Raw genomic sequence first — 15,520 nt, 5'->3', positions numbered from 1 at the left:
AGAGTAGTGATCTTTGATTTGAGTGGAAAAATATGTGTTTTAAAGTGTTTGAATGTTGTGCCAGAATTGAATAGAAGATGGCAGAAGGTCAAAACCATGTATCTGCAGGAGCCACTAATTTACATTGCAGAGATGAAGTAGAAGAAATAGTTCCTTTTCAAAAAGGACTGCTATGTTTATCAGTTTTCAGAAAGGGCAACATGGAATAGCATGAAGGGGTTTAGAAAGGCAGCTCTGTACAAACAAAAGAAAGTGGTTTATATTTTTACTTAAGAATTATTGTCAAAAAAAAAAAAAAGAATTATTGTCTAGTAGATTTTAATTTGCATGCTTGCAATCATGTCAAACAAAGGCCTCTCCCATGGCTTTATATTCTATGGTCAAGAACTGACAAAATGGAATATAAACCTCAGATGGTTTGGTTTGAAGGAAAGAGAGAAAGAGAGATGAGCAAAGAGAGAATACTATTGTTAAAAACAAACAAGCCTCTTTGAGGTGAGTGTTTCACTGTTAGAGGTTCTCTAATACTAGGTAGGGATTATTATTACATTTTAATGTTTTGAAAGGCATTTGGTTGGCAACCTTAATTCCTAAGAACTCTTTATCAAATCTGTTGTTTCGAAAGTAATTTTGGCCAAATCATTGTTTAAGTACACTATTTTTTTTCATCTAATTTCTTAGTGGGGGGTTGCTGAGGAGTTTGAAACTGGGGAGGGGCTCGGGCTTCTGTGAGAGAACAGAGAGTTTCTATTGAGAGAAGGAAGTGTGAGGAACCAAAAACCCTCATTGTGCCCAAGGAAGGACTTATGTTACTATATTTGTCAGAATAGGTAGAAAACATCCAAGCGATGTGCTTTTAATCATTTTAACAGGAAACAGTCAAAATTCCAATAAAATAAACATTAAGAATACTATTCATGTAACAGATTTAAGTGACCTTGAATGTTTTTTAAACTCCAATTTATCATGAACAAACTCATACTGGGTTCATATGCAATGCATTAATCACCAACCGTATAAAATAAGCTACATAATAAAATGAAATTAAATCTCAATTTACCAAAACATTAACATGCTAACAACTACCAACTTAGCTAAGTTACAGTGTAAAGGCGAAATGAATAAAATACTAAAATCACTGTACCAAACAATGTAATTGAAGTCAAAATGCTATTTTTTCGTGGTTCTTTTTAGAGAAAATAACAAGTTGTTTACTTTAATGCAGTGACATTTTATTTTGTGATTAATTTTAAAATAACATTGTAAAAACTACAAACTCATTTTAATTTGACAAGCATTTGGTAATTAATTTTCAAACAATGCTATGGGAACCCAGAAAGCACTCTTCCTTTGACATGTATTTTATAATTTATTTTAAAACAATGCTGCACAAATCTGCAAAGGCATAATTCATTTGGGAGTTCATTAATTATGCAAATGAGTTGCAATTAACAAATCTGTTCCTAGGATGGCATTTGCATAATAATGAACTTCATGTTTGTGACATTATTTAATAAGATACCTTTGTGCATTTTTAAACAAAACACTCCTGTGAATACTATGTGATGAGATGGGGTTGAAAATGGACATCTAGTCAATGAGATTCGAAACTCTGCCCAGAAAAATGTTGTTAAAATAAACAGAATTATATATAATTTAAATAATAAATATGGATATTCTTTTTAAAGCACAAGGGTTTTGATTCATCTCAGCTTCCCTAAATAGCATAAGACTTTAATTTACATTTATAAAGACCAATATACAAATTAGGTTTAAGCAAAATGAAACAAGCAAAACTATAAACTTCAATTAATATTTCAAACAAAGGTAGGTCATATACTATACACATGAATCTCACACGTACATTTCAATAGGAAAGAAAATATCACATTGAGTCAAAGACTCCTCCTTTCTAGGGGGTAATGGCAATAGGACCACAGGAAAAAATATCCTCAGGTGAGGATTAAAAAAAAAATGCAGAGATCACTGAGACTTGAAACAGAGGCTATGGGTTGGCAGATAAATGCTTTTGGAGCAAGACTGTCAAGTATCTTAAAGATCCAGTTTGAAATTGTAGAATGATCGTGAAAATGGTGGTGTAGTAGATGGACTTGGAAGGGAAAGAGCAATGGGTAATTTTCTCCGCAGCAGATCAGTAACGGAGTGTCTTGAGTGACTGGTGATGTTTATCTTAAGTACAGGGCAAGATCAGGTGAGTTTTTGAGCCAAGTATTTGCCATTCCAAATTGCTGACTGATGAACATAAGATCTTATGATCTGTCATGTGTTTTCCCTATTTGTCCTTTCCTTGTGCTTTTAACCTCTGTGGTCACATTTCAGTTTGAACACAAGGATCCTTTAGGGGTTACTCCATGCCCTAATGGCACCAACTTTCTACAGCTAGAGAGGTTCTTCAGACCTAGTCTTGTCTATTCTCCACTTAACTAAATTCTACGCAGCCTCCAAAACTATATCCTCATGGCTTTGAAATTTAAGTAAATAAGTCGTCAAGTGGATGCTACTGCAAAAGACAGTAGCCCAACCAGCCAAGCAAACCAGTACTACCTTTGGAGCCACTTAGTATTCTTTGCTCAGTTTTGTTCCAGAATCCTATGGTAAAAAAGAAGGTGGAAAGAAACAAAAAGAGATGTTCACAAGACTAAAATATAACAGCCCTACTTCAACTCAGGGGCATGTTTTGTTTATTTTCTTTCATTTTTACTTAGAATAAAAATACCCACCTTCTTCAGTTTTAAATCTGTGGATAAGCTTTTGTTTTTCTTCTGTAATATGCTCCTGCTCATGGTCAGCAAGTCTTGTCACCGCTCTCACAAAAGCAGAAATAGAGAGGTGAAGAATTCTTGCTTGTTGGCCATCTAACATCCATTCTCCATTCTTATTATTCTTTCCTTTGGGGAACTGTCTTTTCCCCCATTGTGTGCAGTCCCCGTACAGTGTAAAGGAGGCAGGCTCCCTTCTAGTCCCCTCACTGGATGCCTTTAGGCCTTGAACTAAATACTAGATAAAACTCTCTCTCCCTGATCAGAGTGTTGCAAAGGCAGAAGAAATGGTGAAGTTTCACTTCCTTTTGGGGCATCTGGACAGCGGACAGTCTTGTTCCAAATGTCTTAAATCCCATGAGCTCCCCAACATCCTTTCATAAAATTCCCTTTGGCTGTCATTACTGAGAACTCTGAAGCAATATAGATTGATAAAATGGCAATGTTACCCTTCCCCCAAATGCATTTTCTTTGGGGTCAGACATAAACAGAACTAAAATGATAGAAAGGAACCTAAGGAAAATGCTACTTAGAACAAATGAAGTATAAACAAAGGACTCCAGGTAAAGACTCTATTCTTGAGTCAATGGGTAGTTTCAAATGACGACATGGATCTCTGGTAACTGAAAGCAGAGGCTGAAAGCCTTTTAGAAGTTTGCAGAGATAATGAGAATTCAACTTGGTCTCCATCCTCTATCTTTACATTATCTTCCCAACGTGGCTCTACCCCCCTACCTTCAAGAGGAATAGCCAAGCCAGTATTATGGCATCTTGAAAGTAGGAATGGGTAACTTGGCCAGGTGGTCATGATCCTAATATCAAAAGCAGATACACCCTATATCAGCCACAAGACCTTGAACTTCAGGGTCATTGTATTTGCCCAGAACAACTAACTAGCTAGCTAAAAATTACATCCAGCAGTGTGTGAAATGTATGAGATTTAAAAGTATAAGAAGAACAAAAATAATTGTTTTTGTTATAGCTGTGCAGTACTTGCATTGGCTCTAGCCATTAAAGTAGCAATTATGCTAGTTTATATTTGATCCTGGCAGGAATTACATGGTCTTATATACAAAAAATATGTTTTAGAATAAAAATTTCTATTGAGCACCTGGAATTTTGAAATATTTGGATACTGGGCATTGATGATGAAATATGATACAGAGAATTGTTGAGAGAGAAAAAAGAAAACATTGCTAAGCAAAGAAAAATATTATCAGGACAAATACTGTCCTCATATAAGTTATATTAAATAATATATGTGAAAGGCGTAAGGAAGAACCTTAACTGTGTAGCCTGGCTGGGCATGGCTCAGCGGTTGAGTGTCGACCTAGGATCCAGGCGATCGGGGTTCGATTCCCGGTCAGGGCACGTGTCTAGGTTGTGGGGTCGATCAATAACTCTCTCATCATTGATGTTTCTCTCTCTCTCTCCCTCTCCTTTCGTCTCTCTGAAATCAATAAAGATATATTTAAAACAAACAAACAAAAAAAAACTATGTATTTGTCTAATGATGCCATACAAGGTTTATCCAGGCTTTGACATTCTTTTTTTCTATATTTATGTTTCCCAAATTTTCATAAAGCATTCCCCAAATATTCAGGATGTTGTCAATGCTGCTCTGTCTACATTCCCACAAACAATGAGGCGGCGACCTTCCTTTTCCCTGGCAAGGATATCAGCCATAATCTATTCTGAAGGACTTCCTTCTCACGTCTCTTCTCCCGTTTGAAATCCAGTTGCCAGAAATGGTTAGCCTCTTGGAGTTAAACCAGGTTGCTGTCAGCAGGCATTTTAAAGTTTGATATCTGAGAGCTTCATGGAACATAAGCATTTTCTCTGGTTTGACTTTAACTGCATATGAGGCCAAAGGAAATTTAGATTTAACTGTTACTAGATGCAACTTGATTAAAAAATTGAATAATGTGCAGTGCCTGATTGTTTACATGACCAATTCTCCTGTCTTAGCTGGGACTTCTGAGATTTGCAAATCTTTCCCCACCCCCCCACCCCCGCCCCACTCTACCCCTCCCCCCATCCTGTATGTAGCCTGCAGCACCCTTACTGATGGAAAGGACTTATCCAATTTTAATAGTTTATTATTCTATGTGTATTTCAATGGTGTTCAATGCCAGATAAATAGCAGCAACAATAACAAAAATCAAAACAACAATGGAGGAGGAAGTACTGTTTTCCGTGTCGTTATTAATTCTTTTACCTTAAGCAAAACAATAAGACATGCCGTCTTATACTTTACAGTTGGAAGGCGAGCTAGCTCTGAAGGGCTTGTGTGTTTCAGGGATCTTCATACAGCCCCTTCCCAATAACAGCAGAACTGAAATAAAACAGCTCTTATCGTCTTGTATTAGATCCATGAAATGGAAATCCCTTAATAATAGTGACTTTAAAGACATACAAGTTTATTTCTCTCTCAAATACAGGAAATCTGGAGTTAGGTGGTCCAGGCTAGTGTGATAGCAACACAATCATCAGCAATCCGTGATCCTTTTCTTTTCTGGCTCCCATTCCATCCTCAAGTTTACTTCGTAAGTCCAGATGGCAACCAGAGCTCCATTCATCACAGCTGCAGTCCAAACATCAGAAAGAAAGAACAAAAAGTTAAATAACCCTAGTGAATCAGCTCCCTTTAGTAGCCTACCCAAAAGTCTATTTTGTCTCATCGGCCAGAAGTTAGACATTTGGCACATCTAACTGTGAGAGAAGAAGGAAAATGTAATCTTTAGGTTGCTTGTATTTTTGCCCCAAATAAAAATTTATTCCTGAGGAGGAGGAAAGAGAATGGATACTAGGCGACATCTAGCAGGCTCTGGTCCTTCTTCACCCTTGGAAGGGAGGGTAAGAAGTTATATGTGAGCATTGATGCAAAACCTTGAACACCTAAAGAGCTGATCCTGGGCCCAAATGTGGGCCTTAGGCTTCCTCTACATTCCAACCACTTTTACAGACTTAATCTAGAGAAAAAGGGTTACAGAGGAATGTCCATAATATAAAGCAGAGAAACAGATTATACACTTTATAAATCAATGACCCCTTTGTACTCTAGCCATTTCATGATGGGTTTTCTCTATATTGCTCAGGGCATTTGGCCTTGTTGACCCTTGACAAGTTATAAATTAGCCTATTCATCCTAAAAAGAAAAAAATGATATCCGCTCTAATGCCATTTGAAATGTAGTAATTTTTCAAAGGAATGTGTAAATTTGAAAGTAGTTTTTCAAACTCATACAATTATGTCAGTTTATTGAAAGTATCCCTAAACTTAAGAATGCAAGTTAACTGATGCAGTTGCAAAATACTGTCCCTAATCATTTTTTTCCTAAGTATTCATGAGTGCTATTGGTTGAGCTTAATTCTTCTTTGTTAAATAAACATAACCAAAATGTTGCTTCATTTAGATTCAAACAAAAAGTCTGAAGAAAGAGACTTCAATTCTAGTTTTTTCCTTAAGGATGCTTAAGATCAGGAAGAAGTGGTAAATAGTTTTTACACTTAATTATCAAGATGGATTTTCAGGGTTTTCTTATTTTTATTTGGCCTATGCAAACATCTACAAACTATCTTTTCAGGAAGAATTGATTCAATTTGTAAACGTGTTACTTCTAATGGCCTCAAATTAACACTTACCCAGGGATTGTGAGTTAATAAATGAGATATATTATAAAAGTGATTTATAAGATGAAGAACAATGTACATATTTTTAGCTACTCTGGTTATAATAATGTTGGAAAACATTATGTTCATTTCATAGCAACACAATTGGGACTGAAACTATGCATCTGAGTAAAATGAAAAAAATAATAAAACAGTCTATTAGGCTATTTCTACAAAGAAGTTGGAGGAATCACTGTGACTATTTTTATCTGAAGATCCAAAAGATGGGGAGGGTGAAAATCATCACCTTACAATGGAAATCAAGTTAAGAGACAAAAATGAACAAAAAAGCAATTAATATGGAAAGAAATCTCCTAAGGAATGAAGCGATCATGGGTTCAGAAGTCGAAGGACTTCACTGAACACAGTCCCTTGACTTCCTGAGACCCCACTACGCTGCGCTTCCCCAACAAAGGGCTGTTCTTTGATTGGATCACCACTCTTACTTCTGTGACCTCATTTTCTTCCCCTGAAACTTACTCTGACCTCCCATTCAAAAGAGAAAACATTTAGCTCCCCAGAATCTCTCCCAACGTAGGTTTATTGGCAAGAATTTCTGCAGGAAATTTCTTTCGACTTTGAGTTCACATATTCTGGCAAATCGCACAGTATGTTAAGAGAGCCATTTAAAGTCTCAAAATTCAGCGAAGAGTGATATTGTCGGATGTTTTGGAGACAGGTGGATTTTTCTGGGTTCTGGGACACCTAACTTCTTTCCCTTATAAACTCCATGTCATCAATACAAATTCAGTGAAAACTGAAAAAAAGTAGATAGAGCTTGATATTTTGGATAAACTAACTTGGGTTAGATTTCGATTGGGCCCAAACGAAACTTTTTCTGATGAGGAAAGCCATATCCTTCATGCAACAAAGGCTGCTTTCAAAAGCCAGAGGACCCGCACTATTAAACAGACCATCTAGGACAGCTGCACAAGTTCAACACTGAAATAATGAGACATTCCACACTGCTGCCATTTGATACGAGGTGCCCAGACATGGTCGCTGAGACAGTGACACAAGGGTTGGTAACACAATAAGGGAGGAAAAAAGTGTGAATGGAATGAGTAATACTGAATGGAATTAAGATTCTGCACTTCCTTCCCTGAAGAAAATCCCCAACCTAAATAAAGTGAGGCCTGGAATGTCAGAAAGCTTTCAGAGATGGGAACATGTGTGAGGCTGCCAAATGGGTCATTGTTTCTAAAAATGATGTGTCCCAAGATGACAGCAAACTTGTTTTTCAGACGACTGGCATTCGTTTATGTGATTCCTCTAGTACTTCCTTCTTTCTTGATTTGTCCAGAATATGCTCTGTTCTGACGAGGCTGGAGAGGAATCCGCATGTCTTGCCAGATTGAAAACTATGACTGTTTGGAGTGTTTGGTATTTTATGAATATCATTTTCATTTGGTTAATGTTTCTATAATATTTAGGGAAGGAAGATGAACTAGGTCAGGTGGAGCATTTCATTCGGTAGCCAGTTCTGAAACCTCTATGCTCAGAAGCTATAAATAGCTGCCTGTTAAGAAACTCTTTTTATTTAAGTTCAAAAGAGTAATTTATTATTTGTATATTTGATAATTTTTCCTCCTGATTTTTTTTTATTAAAAAGGGAGTCTTTCCAATTGCATTTGCCTTTCACAAGCATCTGTTAGATTTTATTGTGTTCTTTTTTGATTTGTTGGCCTTACGGTGATAAAACCAAAAACCAAAAATAATACTATTTCTGGAAAATTCACATGTTGTCCTTGCAGCTCCCTCACTCCTACATTTACCCCAGCCAGCTGCTTTTTGTGTCCCTGTCTTAATTAAAGGCTTGGCCATTTACGCAAAGCTAGGAGTCATCCTCTATCACATTTCTTTTACCCTCACATGCAATCAATCACCCAACCTTGACAGTTCTGCTGCAGAAGTATCTTCAAAATCTATTGCTGCTTCTCCTTTCTCATGGTCTGTCTATAAGGCTATTAAAATTCCTTTCTCACTGGCCTTCCTATCATGATTCTGCACTCCCTCTCTCCCTCCCCTTCAGAGCCCTCCCCATACTACTGGTCATCATAAGCAATGCTTGTTTCTCTGTCTAAAGACCCCCATTCACCCCAACTGCCTGCAGGGTAAACTCCTCAGGCACTAGAGTGGCACCAAGGCCACTTCTTATCCTACCTCAGTTCATCTGTCCAGCCTCATCTCCTGCCACATTCTTCCATGCCCTCTGCTTCTAGCCACTGACCATCTCACTATTCCCTAAAATTGTATACCCTTTCACTACCCTGTATCTCTACACACGCAGACCTTGAACCTTGAGAGCCTTCCCTCACTCCTGCCAGACCATGCTTCACCAAAACCCAGCCCACATGCTTTTTTATTCTGACCCCTTTCCCTGCAATACCAGATAGAGTGTGCTGGTCCTTAAAGGTAATGAAACCTATGTTATAGCATGTGCCTGTATTTTTGGAATCACCTTTCCCCATGGCTGCTCTGAACATTCTGTGGGCTCTATGACAGCAAACACTGTGATCGATTTATCTTCTTACCCCTGCCTCAGAACAAAGCAGGGGCTCGGAGAGAGTTTGTTAACCAAGTGATTCTGTAATGCAGGCATGTCAGGTCACTATAAGCTTTGAGGAAAGCAAATCTTTGGTCAGCATTTTCCAAGAAAACCCTACACACAGGAATGATTTTAAGCAGCAAGGAAGTTCTGCCCAAAATCAACAAATGGAGCTGCAATAGCAAGGTCATCAGTGGGAATATGCCCTGCTAACAGCCTCCCACCCATTCATCAATCCATCCATTCAACAGAGACTTTTGAGTAGCTACTCAGTGCCAGGCACTATGCAAGGTGCATTAGCTATAACAGCTCTTGGGAAATATTTAGTAGCCTTTAGAGGCATCGCAGGAAACTCAGCTAATTCTACCAGCAATATTCTTTGTAAAAATGAACAATAGATTACATATGTGTATACATTATACATATACATGCTTACAGAGTGATATTCAAAATGTTTTGACCACCAGCAGGGCACAAACACTGACCATTAATTTTACCCTGAAATCTTACCCACAGAAAAAATGTACTGGAATGATATGTAAACCAGCAGCAGAAGGCACAAGAAGATGATCGGCCAGCAAGCCTAGAGCCTAGGCTGCAGCTTTTAAGAGAAATTTTGTCTTTCCATCTTTATTTCTTCTAAACCTCACAGGGAGAAAAATCAGTAATGAATAAGAGGTTGATGCATCTTATTTTTTATTGTTTGAGTAGCCGCCCACCATTGGTACCTGTTTTCTAGAGACTATCAGTCTCTGTGCTGAGAATCCTGGCATTACTTAAAACAATTTTTTAAAGTTGCTTTTTTGTGAAAAGTAAGGCATGAGCAACCAAGAGAGGTGATTAACCCAACCCAACCCTCGCTGGCAGAGCTGATAATGATCAGTCCGTTACATGCTATTGCACAGCTGATACCTCTTCCAACAATTAAAAAAAAAAAAGGGAAAAAAATGGTATTAATTGCAAAAGTTTCACAGATGTCTGCAGCAGTTGACCAGAGCTCCTGGGTTATTGCTTGTCAGGCTATTAATGGGTTTGGCTATCCATGACAGTCATTACTTTTCCCCCTCCTGCGAGCTACTTTCTGTGTAATTTATGCATAGGTTTTGCCAAGATTTGACAACTTTCAGGATATTAACATAAAATTAGACTGCAGAGCTGAACAATGGGTGGCTTTAAAATTAGCCGCGGTGAAAACCAATCAAACAGAGCTGGCCTTTCCTCCGCATCACTCCTAACTTTATTATCATTGTCTTTCTTTCCACATATAAGAGTTCACGTCAGCAATTCCGCACAGATTAGAGGCAGAGGAAGGGCTGAGGGAGGCGAGATAGCCTCTGACCTTGGAGAAGGGGTCCTTTGTCACCCAGGCCAGCCCCTGCCAGCTGGAACGCCTGCCGGCGGCCCAGGCGAACGCAGGCCGCAGCCGGGCTGAAATCAGCAGAGCGCACCCACGTTTCGAAGCCCATCTGAGAGAAGCCTCCCTTTGCCATGCCGGCTCCACACGGCTTGCTCTGCGAATGCCGGTACAGAATGCGATGTGCGTGTTAATAAGCCAGGACATCTGGTAACCAGCTTTTTTCTGATTCATTAACTGACTGCTTCTGAGGCCAGGGGGGATGAGAGGAGAAGCTGGAAGGTTTTGCTTTTAGCAAATGGGAACTTGATATATGCTTTGCGTCCCCGGCTTTGCCTCCACTTTTAAACATTACTTCAAGGTTAGCATTTCAAGCGAGCAACCTTTGGTATGTCTTGTCCCATATAGAAAACAAACAGTACTTAAATCATTCTATATAGTCCGCGAATTCAGGAAACAGGAAAGGAATCTTGGCAATCTTATGGTGTAAATCCTATTTTAAAGCAGAGATGAGGGGAGGGAAGAGCTGGCCAAGGGTCACACTGGAGTAATGGTGGCGAAGCAGGGGCCAGTCTCCAGGTCTCATGGGCCTTGATCTAGTCTTTCTACCTCAGCCATTGGTTTCACTAACTTTCGCTTGTTTTTTTATTTGCCTTACTGTTATTTTTTTAGCTCCCCAAACATTGCCGGCTTCATTTTTCTTTTTTGGCCTCCCGCTCATCTGCCTTCCGAAAGCAGCAGACACAAGTGCTGCATCAATCCTCCTGCCGCCTCTAATCAGTGATTAGGGACTCATCCAAGCATTTATAACAGGTACTTACGGATAGTTCATTCAAACTTTTGAAGAATGAACAACTTCAATCCAGGTTGTGAACAACCCCAGGGAACAGAATTAACTAACTAACATACAATGAGAAAATTCAAATGGAAAGCAGAGCAAGGTTAGGAGGACCTTCCAACGATCAAGATGTTTAAAATAAAAATACTATCATTCCATCAGAAAATTTAAAAACACACACACATACACAAAGCCTTCTTTTTGAAGTAAATCAGATCCAAATGCTCTAGAGAGTGATTTGAGTAAAAGAGGGCTGACTGGATGGTACATGTTGAGAGATGAAATGGACAATGAAGTTTCCATATGTTGTTTTTATGCAGTAATTAGAAACTGTCACACACCGTTTCCTTTTTTCATTTCCTTGGGCTTATTTGCATGTTGGAACTTCCTGTGGAGCAGAATGGAGAGAATCAAACTGGCGCCCAGTTGAAACAGTGGCTGTGGGTGTCTTCCCCACCTCGGAGGCGGGAGGCCGGGGCAGGCCGAGCCGAGGCGCTGAGGGCCGCAGGGCTGCGAGCAGGGCAGCTGCCCTGGACGCCGCTCACGGGGCGCCTCGTCCTGCCTGGGCTGGGAAGCCGATCAAGCCCTGCAATTGGTCCCTGTGGAGCACTTTGGCTTCCCTGAGCTCATCTCCCGTTTAAAGTGCTTTCATTCCATCCCAATTATCTTTCCTTTCCTATTTGCCTGGGCAGACTTGGAGGCAGGTACCCAACTTCCCTATTGCCAGGCCCAATGTGGTTCCCATGGGGCCTTGGTAAATCTATATAAATAACCTTTTCATATCTGGGTCCTCTTATTTTCTATCTTTTTTAAAAGAAATCTTAAACATTGTAAAACAAATGAATAAATAACAGATCAAGCAGCTTTTACTTAATAAGGACTAGGACTAAGAGATGTAAACTCTAGAAATCTTTTGAATGTCAACTGTGTTCTAAAAATCTGCTGCTTTCTACTACTGAGCTGTTACTAGTGATGTGAGAAATCGCAGGAAGCTGGAAGTAGGAAGAAATGTCATTTGTCTAAGATAGGTTATCTATCTGGATGGCTATTCAACTGAATACTTAAATAACCTGGAATCATAAGAAGAATTGAATTATATGGGCATGATTGGACTCATAACACAGTAAGAGACTTTCCAAAAATCACAGTATTGTCAGATAGAAATTACTTGAGAAATTTAAAATGCCATCTTAATTAAATCATTTAAATAAATTTTGTTTAAAAATTGCTCTGGCTGATATGGCTCAGTGGGATGGGCATTGTCCCATGCACTGAAAGTTTGCTGATTTGATTCCTGGTCAGGGCACGTGCCCGGGTTGTGGGCTCGATTCCCTGTAGATGGAGCTCAGGAGGCAGCCCATCGATGTTTCACTCTCACATTGATGTATCTTTCTCTCTCTCTCTTCCTCTCCCTTCCTCTCTCTCTAAAAAAAAAAAATCAATAAAAAATCTTAAAAAAGAAAAGTTAAAATCAAGATAAACATAAAGAAAAAAGAAAATCTAATTAATCTCACTTCCAGAAGCAGGCATTATTATTTTGATATTTGTCCTTTGACTTTTTTAGTATGAGTATAAATGTATTTATATATAAATTTTTCACAAAAAATGGCTAATAATGCAGTAGTGTTCTATAATATTTAGAACCATTTTTCATGACATATTTCTACTATAGTATTTTAATGGCTGCCGTATTCTAGCATATGAGTATTCCATATTTTATTTAGGAAATCTATTTTTTAGACATCGGCATTGCTTTTAAATTTTTCCTATTATAATCAATGTGTTGGTCATCATTGAATATTCATCTTTGGCATGTCTTTATTGCCTTGGGACATATTTTCAGAAGTGGAAGTGTTTTAGTGAAAGTCTATGACCATTTTTAAGGCTTTTGATACATATTGCAAATTGCCTTCCAGAAATAATGGTGGGGTCCATTAATTTAGAATCCCACCAGTAGCCCATGAGGCACTTATTTCCCTACTCCCCTGCCAACACTCAGCATTATGATTCTTTTTAATCTTTGCTAATAGGGGGAGTGAAAAATCGTGTCTCTTTGTTGTTTTAATTCATTCATTTTTGAAACCCGCATTTCTAAAAATAGATTGGCACCCACTTGCTCCTTTACTTGATTGCATGTTGGTAGTTATACCCAGAATTCATTATTGCTTGAATTTTATAGCACTGTCATACTATAAAATTGAAACTAATTTGGTTAGACCACAAGGCTGTTTGATCTCCTAGGGAAATAGAGATTTATGTAAATAAAGCATGGGGTTTATCTTCTTCCTTGTGCCTGGGGAAACACAAAGGACAATGAAATTTAAAAGCCATGCTTTGGTGCTGAAGGAGAAAGGAGGGAGATGTTTGGAAGACAAGAGCATCACTGGTCAGCCCAGTGGATGGCATTCATTGGCTATCATACAACTGCTGGAGGTGACTGTGCTGGTATCTGTAACATGTTGATGTGTGAAGTGGAAAAATGAAGGCTATTCCTCAGGAGAGCCCTGCATATGTCAAGTATATTGTCTCATTAAGCCAATCCATTTATCAACCCGCTGAATGCCAATTAAACTGCACAGGATGGTGCAGGTATACGGTGGGCTGTTGGTGCCAAACTTTATTACAGCTGAGCTTTTCTGGCACAGTGTGTTCCACCCAGCAAAATGGCAGGCCTATCAAAGCCAAATTAAATGTTCTTGAAATAATGCCTCTAACGAAACGCCACAGCCTGGCAGAAGAGAATGGGAAATGTAATATCAGTTCTTAGTGCACTTTGAGTTCCAATGAAGACGTCAAGGCTCGGATCCAGCCAGTGCCAAATGTCTTCACAGCGTGCAAATTAGATCAGTGTAGTTTCATCAGGAGAATGATCAGACTCAGCGATAGCTATGGCTGAATTCACCGCTTCTGCCGAGGGCTGGGCTCGGGACTGGGGGCCCAGCTGAGCTCGCACTGCCACCCTCGGAAAGAGAAAGGGCCTGATTTAGTGCATTGTCCTCTTGATGCCATGTTGGAAGTCAGCCCCACCTCTCAGAAACACTGCTGAATGAACATCTAACATGCATTACAATGATTTTGTTTGGGATTTAAAAAGAAATCTGTTTAGTGAAAATTAAACCCCAAGTAAGTGAAATGCTAAACCAGCTGCTAGGAGGGTCTTACAAGCAGGAGAGTTTTTATTTGTGATTAAACATGAAATTTGTATTAAAATATATAGGTATTGGTATTAAATACTTAAAGTATTAAATTCCAGGAATGTGTATATGTATACATATATACTCATACATCGATATAATGATAAATATTCTTAAGAGGCACTGGAGATAAAGAACTAATACAAAATAAAAAATCCTAAGGATCTCTAACTAAAAAACAGAAGCCCAGTGAGAATGCTGTGACTAACTTTCAATGTTAAGTATGGGAGAAATGAGATAGGGCATATATCTTGGGAGGGAAACTATAAGTGATCTAACATTTGGAATACATTGAAATAAATCAATTTTATAACAAAAGGTCACTTACCATCATGAACTTGTTCTCTATTTTGATATTATTTCTTAATGCAGTGCTGTTAGATATACTCCTGAATTATTTTAATTTAAAAGTGGATTTTTCTTTTCCTTTTCACACATAGCTTTCTACCAGAGCAATAGAATCAGGATTCCTCTTTGAATTGATTGCTGTATCCTCAGTAAAGGTGAAGCAGAAATCCCAACACTTAGGTGGCATTGCTAAGAGCAGCTGGAGAATTTTCAGTGTTTCATGTTTCAAGAAGTTGTGTTGATTTGAAGTCTTTTCAAATCCTATGCTTTCCACTAATATTATAATAAAGAATAATTATAATTCCTATTTGCATAGTATTTTTAAATGTTTACTGGATGATCTTTATAAAATGTATTAACAATAACTAATGAAGAAGAAAATAAAAATTATCTATAATCTCCCATTCAGACATAACAATACTAATACTTTTTTATATTTTTTCTAGTACTGAGTCAGTATACGCCTGATTTTTTTTTCCAGTTTGGATCCTATAGTTTTGTCTCTTGTCTTTAATAGCATTTTCTCTGCCATTAAGCAGTCTTAAAATTTATTTTAGTGTTGCAGAATACTTTATTATGTGTAACATCCCCTATAAATGGATATTTGTATCAGTATTTAGCTATTTACCTTCACAATAAACATTCTTACAAATAAATCTTTTTACATCTAATTAATTTTTTTGGACAGATTCTTGAGAAGTGGAATTAATGAGTTTAAAGTATGGATTTCAAGGTTCTTGTTATTACCATGCTACTTTACAGAATCTACCTATAAATCTACAAGAAA

This window comes from Miniopterus natalensis, chromosome 8, assembly GCF_054644295.1.
Source record: "Miniopterus natalensis isolate mMinNat1 chromosome 8, mMinNat1.hap1, whole genome shotgun sequence".
NCBI lineage: Eukaryota > Metazoa > Chordata > Mammalia > Chiroptera > Miniopteridae > Miniopterus > Miniopterus natalensis.
This window is presented reverse-complemented; position numbering follows the sequence as displayed.